The 9,936-nt window shown below is 39.7% G+C and overlaps 1 pseudogene; it reads left to right on the top strand.

Annotated features, from left to right (window-relative positions):
- Positions 1-1,646: 1,646 nt before the first annotated feature.
- LOC123461662 lies at positions 1,647-2,232 on the top strand (annotated as a pseudogene).
- Positions 2,233-9,936: the final 7,704 nt, after the last annotated feature.

Here is a 9,936-nt window from a genome sequence, read left to right as displayed (position 1 = left end):
ACTCTTGCTATTGCAAATGAACTTCAGATACATGCACCACTTTGTGCTTCTGGCTTATGTGTATACTAGTGAGTCAAACCTACAGCATCAGGCTTCACAAACAAATGTTTTAAATCACAAATCACTGATCCATTTCATATATGTATAGGTATATAGGTATATGTATATATGTATATATACATACATATACCTATACATACATATATATAAATTATATACATATACATATATATATGTATATGTATATAATTTATTTATTTTTAGCTCTTTAAAAAATATGCACATTTAATATTGGTCTGTTTTAAGTATAAGTAAAGCAATTCCAAAAATCCAAACTGAACATCAGAGCCATGTGAATCACTATGATAAAATAAAACAGATATTCATAATTATGTGTAAAGACAGTCCAGTCTTCCAAGTATATGCTAAAGAAAGTGTTACTAAAATACTGCTGGTGTTCGGTTAGAACTAAAGGACTCTGGGGGAAATGAAATAATATGATACAGTTGGAATAAATAAGGTTACGTGGGATTTACATTCTCCATTACCCCTAGATGTAAACAAACATTCAAAAGTCAACACAAACTCTGTGTGTTATTCAAAATATTATAGCTTCAGGAAAGGCAACTTTAACTTCATAGCTACGGGAAAATCAAGTTTTAGTGGAGGTAAACAGAAGTGACAGTTTTTAATTTGCACTTTTATAAAGCTCATTTATATCTGGTCAACCCAGAACCAAACTTAGAACATGAAGTTTTCTGCTTCTTTTGGCCACACGGTAACAAGAAAAAAATCATCTTTTGACTATGTGTAAAGAAATAAAAGGAGCTTTCTTTATAAACAGTCAAATAATCAATTAATGGAATAAATAAGTACCAAACTACAATTTTACCCCTCTGTCATCACTACACTTTACATTATTTTTCACATTGGTGGCAAATTCCCCAATTTGTAGTCTAAAATCCACCAATCATTTTAAAAATTAAAATGAATAGCCAACATGTCAGAATATTCTTCTATTTATTCTTTGGCTAAGGAAGAAAACAAAACAAGACAAAAGAAACAGAAGACAATTCTAGCACTGGTGATAAAAGAAAGGTTTTTTTTTTACATGTAAAATAAAGTTATCAATTTAAATCTTGATACATTTTATAAAAAGAAGAGGTAATATTTTAATAAATAGTAGCCTCAACTAGCAACATACTGTTTGTTAACCCTGTGAAATAAAATACTTTGTTCATACTGCACTTATTCAAGCATGACTAACAATTACTACAAATGCTTCAGACTTACTGTTAAATGCTATAGACTTACTGTTAAAACCGAGAGACATTTACAGTCAATGTGCCATGAACATGTTACTTATAGCAGAAAACAATGTTGGTATTATTTGAATTTGTTTTTTTGTAACAACTGAGTTACAAGGACTGAAAGTGAAAAGCATTCTAAAAGCCCGTGCACACTGCAGTTTACATCCCTTTTCAGCAGATACTAACTTGTTTGACACATTTCTCTTCATACATAGCAAGCAACAGCACCCAATAAAAGCCTGAGAAGAAATGCTGCTGTGTAAATACTGCAACTATTCCTGAACTAAGAATTATGGTCTTCCTCTTTCTGTTAGCGGCTTGAGGTGACCTGTGAAAATGGTTTGCTATTCTCTTGACCTAGAAAACCCTACAAAATCATGCAAGTCAAGGGGTTCAAATCTTCGTGTTCACTTTAACAACACCCATGAAACTGCTCAGGCCATCAAGGGTATGCATATCCGAAAAGCTGCCAAGTATCTGAAAGACGTCACTTTAAAGAAGCAGCGTGTGCCATTCCGGCGATACAATGGTGGGGTTGGTAGGTGTGCCCAGGCTAAACAGTGGGGCTGGACACAGGGTCGATGGCCCAAAAAGAGTGCTGAATGTCTGCTGCACATGCTTAAAAATGCAGAGAGTAATGATGAACGTAAGGGCTTGGATGTGGATTCTGTGGTCATTGAACATATCCAGGTGAACAAAGCACCCAAGATGCGCCGCAGTACTTACAGAGCTCAAGGTCGGATTAACCCTTACATGAGCTCTCCTTGCCACATTGAGATGATCCTCACGGAAAAGGAACAGATTGTTCCTAAACCAGAAGAGGAGGTTGCACAGAAGAAAAAGATATCCCAGAACAAACTGACTGAAGAAACAAAAACTTATGTCACGGGAGTAAATTCAGCATGAAAATAAATGGAAATAAAAGGACAAAAAAAAAAAAAAAGAATTATAGGGGTTGGAGAGATGCCTTAGCAGTTAAGGTGCTTGGCTGTGAAGCCTAAGGATCTAGGTCTGATTCTCCAAGTCTCACATAAGCCAGGTGCACAGGTGGCACATGCATCTGGAGTTTGTTTACAGTGGCTAGAGGCCCTGGAGCACCCATTCTCTCTCTCTCTCCCTCTTTATCTGTCTTTATCTCAAATAAATAAATAAATAAATAAATAAATAAATAAATAAATAAATAAAATTGAGTTGACGTTTAAACAAGAATTATGGGATATATACTCTGAAGCTGTTTATTTCCAGAATTTGTATTGCATAGGCTACATAATCACACACATATGTATACACTTATATATATGTATGTACGTGCAAGAATATATTAAGATGACCATGAAGTCTAGTCACAGAGCAATTTACAGCCTCAATATATTTTTTTACACTTTGCTTGAAAGAAAAATCTCAGTATTTTACAGTCTTTCAGTAGGTATGATATACACTGCACTTTAAGAAATCTAAAGTGTGGGAAGCCATGCTGGCTTTATCAGGCTTTGCTGTGTCAGCTACTGTGGGAAGCCATGCTGGCTTTATCAGGCTTTGCTGTGTCAGCTACTGTGGGAAGCCATGCTGGCTTTATCAGGCTTTGCTGTGTCAGCTTGTTTACTGCTTTTGTATCCTAATTGTCTGTGCATGAGCACATGATGTTATCCTAACATGGCTGCTCACCTATCCCGATTGGGTGATGCATAGTCAGCTGATGAGACTTAAGCCAATCAGACGACACTGCACAATCATCTGACCACTAGTATATAAGCTTGGGGCTCTGTAGGGTCAGGGTCCTTCTCTCTTTCAGTCTGGAGCTCCCAATAAAGTGTGCTTGAGAAGAATCCTGTTGTTGTTGTTCTTCCTGCTGGCGGGAGGGGCGCAACAAGTGGTGCCGAAACCCGGGAACTTGTCAACAAACGGCCAATTGAGAGGACCCCTGAGGATACTTCCGAGGGAGGATTCAGAACTCAACATACGGAGCGGCGGTACCGGTAAGTTCCCCTGGTGCTATATGATAAGTTTTGGCCTGTAACTGATCTCTAAGTAACATACATAAGGTTGCAAAATGGGACAACACCACTCCACCTTTTTGGAGCCACTTCAGGAAGTACTAACACAACGTAGACTTCAGATTTCAGATAAAACTCTTAAAGGGTTTTTGGAAGAAGTGGCTATGATAGCGCCTTGGTTTGAGCTGACTGGAGGTTTAAATTTGACCTGCTGGGATAAATTAGGCAGAGACATTGACCGTGAGTCAAAAACGCGAAAGTTGCACGCAGGTACACAGCCCTTATGGCGTTTGGTGCGATCCTGTTTGGAGGACAAACATTGTGAAGAAGTGATCAGGGAAGGTCAACGCATATTAGCACATCATCAAGATAGTATGTCAGAGTCTGAAGAAAGTAAAAGGGGAAAACAAAAAAAGGTTAAAATAAAAAGAGAACCTAGGTTTCAAATAGAACAGAATAAAAGTGCGCAGAATAAAAATGAATCACAAAAGGAAGGGCCAAATTCAGGTCCTAAGTTATATCCAGATTTAATGGAACTTACAAATTTATATATAGAAAGTTCTAGTGAATCTGAGGGAGAAGAATTAACTCCAGAGGAAGAACAGGATTTTGAGGAAGTAAAGACTAAATGTGGTCGGGAGTGTTCTAGACCCAGACAAGATGGCGTCTTTGCTTCTCCTCCAGCTTATGCTTCTATGAGTAAAAAGTGTAAACAACAAGATGGCCAACTTCCGTTTGGGGCACGTCCTTCGTCCGGATGTAGTCTGATAAAACCAGATACTTGGAAAAAGCTGGCTAGTGCTTATCCAGTCTTTGAGGATCCTAATACCAATAATAGATATCATGAAGCTATAGGATATAAGGATGTACTTAAAAATGTCTGGAAAGGCCCAAATCCAGTTATAGCCAGATCCAGGGGAGCTGTTTATGTTTTTCCACAGGGCCAAGCTGATCCTATCTGGGTGCCAGAGCGGTTGACTCAAATCGTGCGTCATGAGACAACAAGAAATGACAACCTCCGTATTACTACTGATGATCCTGAGCCTGTTCCTGCCGATGATGATAAAGGAAATTAAGATGCAGTTTTGGGCTGTGGCCAAAACATGGCCTGTCCCTATGCCAGTTCATTCATATTCTAGTGTCTTACCTACTCTATTTTCCACATCTTGCCAAGGGGAAATGCCTTGCATCAGGGATCCTATGCAAACACCAACAACTTATAATCAAACTTCTTTTCATCTGAATGGCACTTTGTGTTTTTTCCAGGGTAATAAGAACCTAGCTCCCCCATGTATTGTATTACAAAAACAAAATCTTAATGCTTGGCAGGACCCATTAAAAAAGTCTAAAGTTGATATGAGTATAATACTTACAACTTTAACTCAGATTACTAAGGAAAAACAAAATGGGTCAGGAAAGGGAGGTAATGTTACAAATGTTAATATTACCACATTATTGATACAGAGTAAAGTGACTGTCCCTTCTAGACAGCCCAATCTTAAGATAAATGCTAGTAATGTAAAAGGTGCTCCCTGATGTGAACCTAATTATGCATTTCCTCCGATTTTTACTCCATGTCAGAGTTCAGATAAAATCCAAAAACAGATCTTACAGGGATTTCAAATGACCCCTCCATTAAGGCGTTACCAATTTAAAAGTAAAGGAGATGATACTCTTAGTAATAGTGCCGGTTGACCCTGATATAAATGGCTTCTGTCCAATGAGGCCGGTGCAATGGCAGATGTGTCAGCTTTAACAGAATTATTGGGAACTAAACATACATTATGGAATGTTTCAGCAGTTAGAGTTAATATAAATGATAAAATTTATATTAAAGACATAAATAAAAATCACCAATGGATTAATAGTAGCTTTAATCCAGCCTCAATTTGTGTACAAGCTCCATTCTTTTTTCTGACAGCAAATGTTAGCACTAACATCTCTTTGATAGATTGTAGAAATATCACATGTTGGCTTACAGAGTACTGGAATGCTAGAGTTAATCTAGCTTTAATAGTAAAATTACCTACTTTTGTCCCCATTCCAGTAGAGGCGAATCCAAATACCTTTCCTTTAGTAGGACTTATTCGTCATAAAAAAAATTTTAGTATTACTACAACAATCATTTCCGCCATCGTCATTTCAGCTACAGCAGCAACTACTGCTGCTATTGCCATGACATCTCAGGCCCAAACTGTGGAAGTTGTTAATAATATAGTAGAAAAGACTTCTACAACATTAAAAACACAAAAAACAATTAATACACACCTTCTTACTGGTATTCATCTAGTCAATCAAAGAGTAGATTTGGTACAGAATCAAGTAGAGAAATTATATAAAATAATACAACTTAGATATGTGTCTCAGTATCAACATTTGTGTATTACTCCTTTACAATTTAATTTTACTGCTTCTTTTAATCAGAGTCACAAGCTAGCTAAATTTTTGACAGGAAACTGGACGCGTAAAGGAGAACAGCTATCTCGAAAGTTACTGTTCCAGATTGTACAGCTAAATAGAACTCATTTGGAGCCAATCTCTTTGGGAGATTTTACTTCTTGGTTATCTTCTACATTTTCTTTCTTTAAGGAATGGGTGGGGGTGGCTATGTTTGGAGCAGCCCTTTTGTGTGGTATGGTGTTCTGTCTCTGGCTTATCTGTCGAATCAGACGACAACGTCACCAGGATAACATAAAGATTGTTCAGGCACTTATAACTTTGGATCAAGGAGCATCTCCACAAGTGTGGCTGGCAAGCCTACAAAATGGTTAGTTCCACCCTGCTTACTGTAAGGCCTTTACACACCAAGTGACCTTGTTGTCATTACACCTTGGAAGGCTTACATTCCTACATGAACAGCCTTTACACCCTGAAGGGATTTTTCCATTGCACTCGGGAAGGTGCTGAAACAGGCTTTTGGTCTTGGGCTCTACCCTTGATCGGACTGGCCATCATGAGGGCTGGTCCTGGATCGGGTATCCTGAGGTTCAAAACAATTTTTAAAGGGGGAACTGTGGGAAGCCATGCTGGCTTTATCAGGCTTTGCTGTGTCAGCTACTGTGGGAAGCCATGCTGGCTTTATCAGGCTTTGCTGTGTCAGCTTGTTTACTGCTTTTGTATCCTAATTGTCTGTGCATGAGCACATGATGTTATCCTAACATGGCTGCTCACCTATCCCGATTGGGTGATACATAGTCAGCTGATGAGATTTAAACCAATCAGACGACACTACACAATCATCTGACCACTAGTATATAAGCTTGGGGCTCTGTAGGGTCAGGGTCCTTCTCTCTTTCAGTCTGGAGCTCCCAATAAAGTGTGCTTAAAAAGAATCCTGTTGTTGTTGTTCTTCCTGCTGGCGGGAGGGGCACAACACTAAAGGACATTGAAATTAATTTTTTAACATATTTGGTAACAAAACACACAATATTTCTCCAAATACTTATGTTATCTATATGGTCATCAGTTTGCTCTGGTAAACACTAATCACAAAAATTGATTTAATAGAGTAATTGGGAAAATTATCCAACACCATGCATGGATTGTTTTAATATCCTACCCTAGGAACATTCTACAAATCTTAAGATTTAAAAAGATTAAGTCTTGAGCTGGAAAGATGGCTTAGCAGTTAAGCGCTTGCCTGTGAAGCCTGAGGACCCCGGCTCGATGCTCTATTCCCCAAGACCCATGTTAGCCAGATGCACAAGGGGGCGCATGCGTCTGGAGTTTGTTAGCAGTGGCTGGAGGCCCTGGCGCTTCCATTCTCTCTCTTTTTCTCTGTCTGTCACTCTCAAATAAATAAACAAAAAAAATTTTAAATTAAATCTCTTTTGCATTTAAAAGATCTTTTTGTGACAATATGTGTAACACCGACAAGTACATGTTAAGAGGCTAGTGTCACCATCTCCTTTGGTGATTTTTTTAAAATATTTTAATATTTTTTATTAACAACTTCCATGATTATAAAAAATACCCCACGCTGATACCCTCTCTCCCCCCACTTACGCCTTTGAAACTCCACTCTCCATCATAGCCCTTCCCCATCTCAATTAGTCTCTCTTTATTTTGATGTCTTGATCTTTTCCTCCTCTTATGATGGTCTTATGCAGGTAGTATCAGGCACTGTGAGGTCATGGATATCCAGGCCATTTTGTGTCTGGAGGGAGCATGTTGTATGGAGTTCTGCTCTTCCTTTGGCTCTTACATTCTTTCTGCCACCTCTTCTGCATTAGACCCTGAGCCTTGGAAGGTATGATACAGATATTTCAGTACTGAGCACTACGGTCATTTCTTTCTTTTTTTTTTTTAATTTAATTTATTAGTTTTCTTTTCAGCTAATACAGGCAGTTTGGTACCATTATTTAGGCTCATCTGTGATCTACCCCCTCCCATTAGACCCTCCTTGTTAATGAAAATGGGTCGTGCATTGTGGAGTTAGCCCCCAGTTATTAGTATGATAAATGTCTCTGCAAATCATGACCCAACATGTAACTCTGACATTCTTTCCGCCCCCTCTTCCGCAAGATTTCCCTGAGCCATGTTGGGTTCATTTTTGGTCTGCTTCAGTGCTGAGGTGTTGGGGGCCTCTGAGGCTTTGGCTCTCTGATTTGGTAGGAGTTGATTTTTCTCTGCGTTGATCTCCTTCCCCTTTGTGCTGGTATCCGGTTCACAGGAAAACATCACCCTTGCTTATTTCGCCAGTTGTCCTTAGTTTCAGTTGGGCCCCTTTTGAGGTATGTTGGGGCAGCTCTCTTCTTAGGATCTGCATCTATCTGGAAAAGAGAAGCAGATTCTCCAACGGAGAGTAAGTTAGCACCCGGAAAATTGAGATAACACTTACTTTTTTGATAGACAGTTTGATAGGTGTAGGCCCTCTTATACCCTGTGATTGATGGTAGCTTGATATTGTAGAGTGGGCTTGTGTTTTGGTATTGTTCTGACTTGTTTCCCAGCTCCAGCTAAGGGTCTTGTACCACTGAGTGGATCAGTTAGCCAAATCAAGAGCAATTGATTCCTCACCATGGCTGCGTACCACTATTGCACTTGTGTGGGCATCACATCCGGTTATTTATTGCTAATTAGGTTAAACAATGTGTTGCTTGGACAGACCTTGGTCATTTCCCCCAGTCACCTATGTAGCCCCTTCTGGCACTAGACACGCTGACTGTCTGGGGACTGACTCTCTCCTGGCTTCCAGCCATGTCATTCCATTTTACGCGTCAGCTGTGTATGGAGTCTTCAGCAATAGGGTCTTATCACTGGCCTTTGGTGGGTCATCAAGTACTCTGACAGAAGTCTGTCATTGTTTTGGGAAACCTTGTAGGTTTCTCTGATCAAAAGCTCATTGTGGATGGTAGGCCCAAGCTGGAAGTGGGGGTTACAGGTCAGTGTCCACTAAGAAATTGAGGAAAAAGATAACTAATATACAAGAGTTAGAGAGGAGAGAGATAGAGGGGAGAGGGGGAGAGGGAGGGAGGGAAGATGTAGGAGATTTAGGTCAGTCTTGATCCTACCCTCTCCAGTGTCTTGTGGTTCAGGTGTTTCCTGTAAGGGTCTAGTGAAGTTTCACTATGGTCATTTCTTTCCATCACCAAGATACCTTCTGAGTCATCCTAAGGTCACTGCAATCTGAAAAGAGAAGATCCTCAACCAAAGGTGAGAGTAGAATTAATATAAGAGTGTGAACATTAACAGAAGTGCTTACTGGGCAGTTTGGGAAGCATAGTATATACATTTGACCAGACAACAACAGACATTACACCCCTAGGGCTCATGACTACCCCTGTTTTAAGTTTTCAGTGTCAGGGATGTATTCCCTTCTCATGGAGCAGGCCTCCAGTCCAATTAGAGGGCAGTTGGTTTCCTCCATAACAGATGTGCCACTATTGCACCCGTTGGCTCATTTGGCCTGGCTGGCCAATTATAAGGCTTGTAGTGTCCACTGATGAGTATCTTCACCAGTGATTTCTCTTTCTCCCATTGAACTGCATGCAGAATGGTTTCTTCCAGGTTTCTGTCAGCTGGTATACATGGAGGAGGTTATCAGCTCAGTTCCAGCAAGATTTCTCAGTGGCCTTGCAGCCCAAGTATATGGAGTCTTTAGCAATAGGGTCTTACCATCTATTCCTGGTGGGAAACCAAAGGCCTCGGCAATGGCCTATAATGTTTTGGGGGCATCAGGGACCTCACTGGCCAACAACTCACTGGAAGAAATCCCATCCTTGGCACTGAAAATTTTCTAGCAACAATCTATGGCTCCTGAGTGTTCCATTGTTAAAAACTGGAGGAGACCAAGTGATGTATTTATATTCTCTTAGATTTTGATTAGCCGTCCCTCCACTTTTATTTATTTTATTTATTTATTTTCCTTTATTCAATCTCTTCCCCAGACCTTATTTTGGGCCTTTTAACCCCCATTAATCTATTCTTCCACTTACATATATACAATACCATCCTATTAAGTACCCCCTCTCCCGGCCTTTCTCATCCCTTTCTATCTCTTTTCTAGCTTACTGGCCTCTGCTACTGAGTTTTTTTCCTTCTCACAAAGAAGCCAAGTCATTTGTAGTTAGGATACACATATGAGAGAGAACATGTGACACTTGGCTTTCTGGACCTGGGTTACCTCACTT

Source organism: Jaculus jaculus, chromosome 6 (genome assembly GCF_020740685.1).
Source record: "Jaculus jaculus isolate mJacJac1 chromosome 6, mJacJac1.mat.Y.cur, whole genome shotgun sequence".
Classification (NCBI taxonomy): Eukaryota; Metazoa; Chordata; class Mammalia; order Rodentia; family Dipodidae; genus Jaculus; species Jaculus jaculus.
This window is presented reverse-complemented; position numbering and strand designations above follow the sequence as displayed.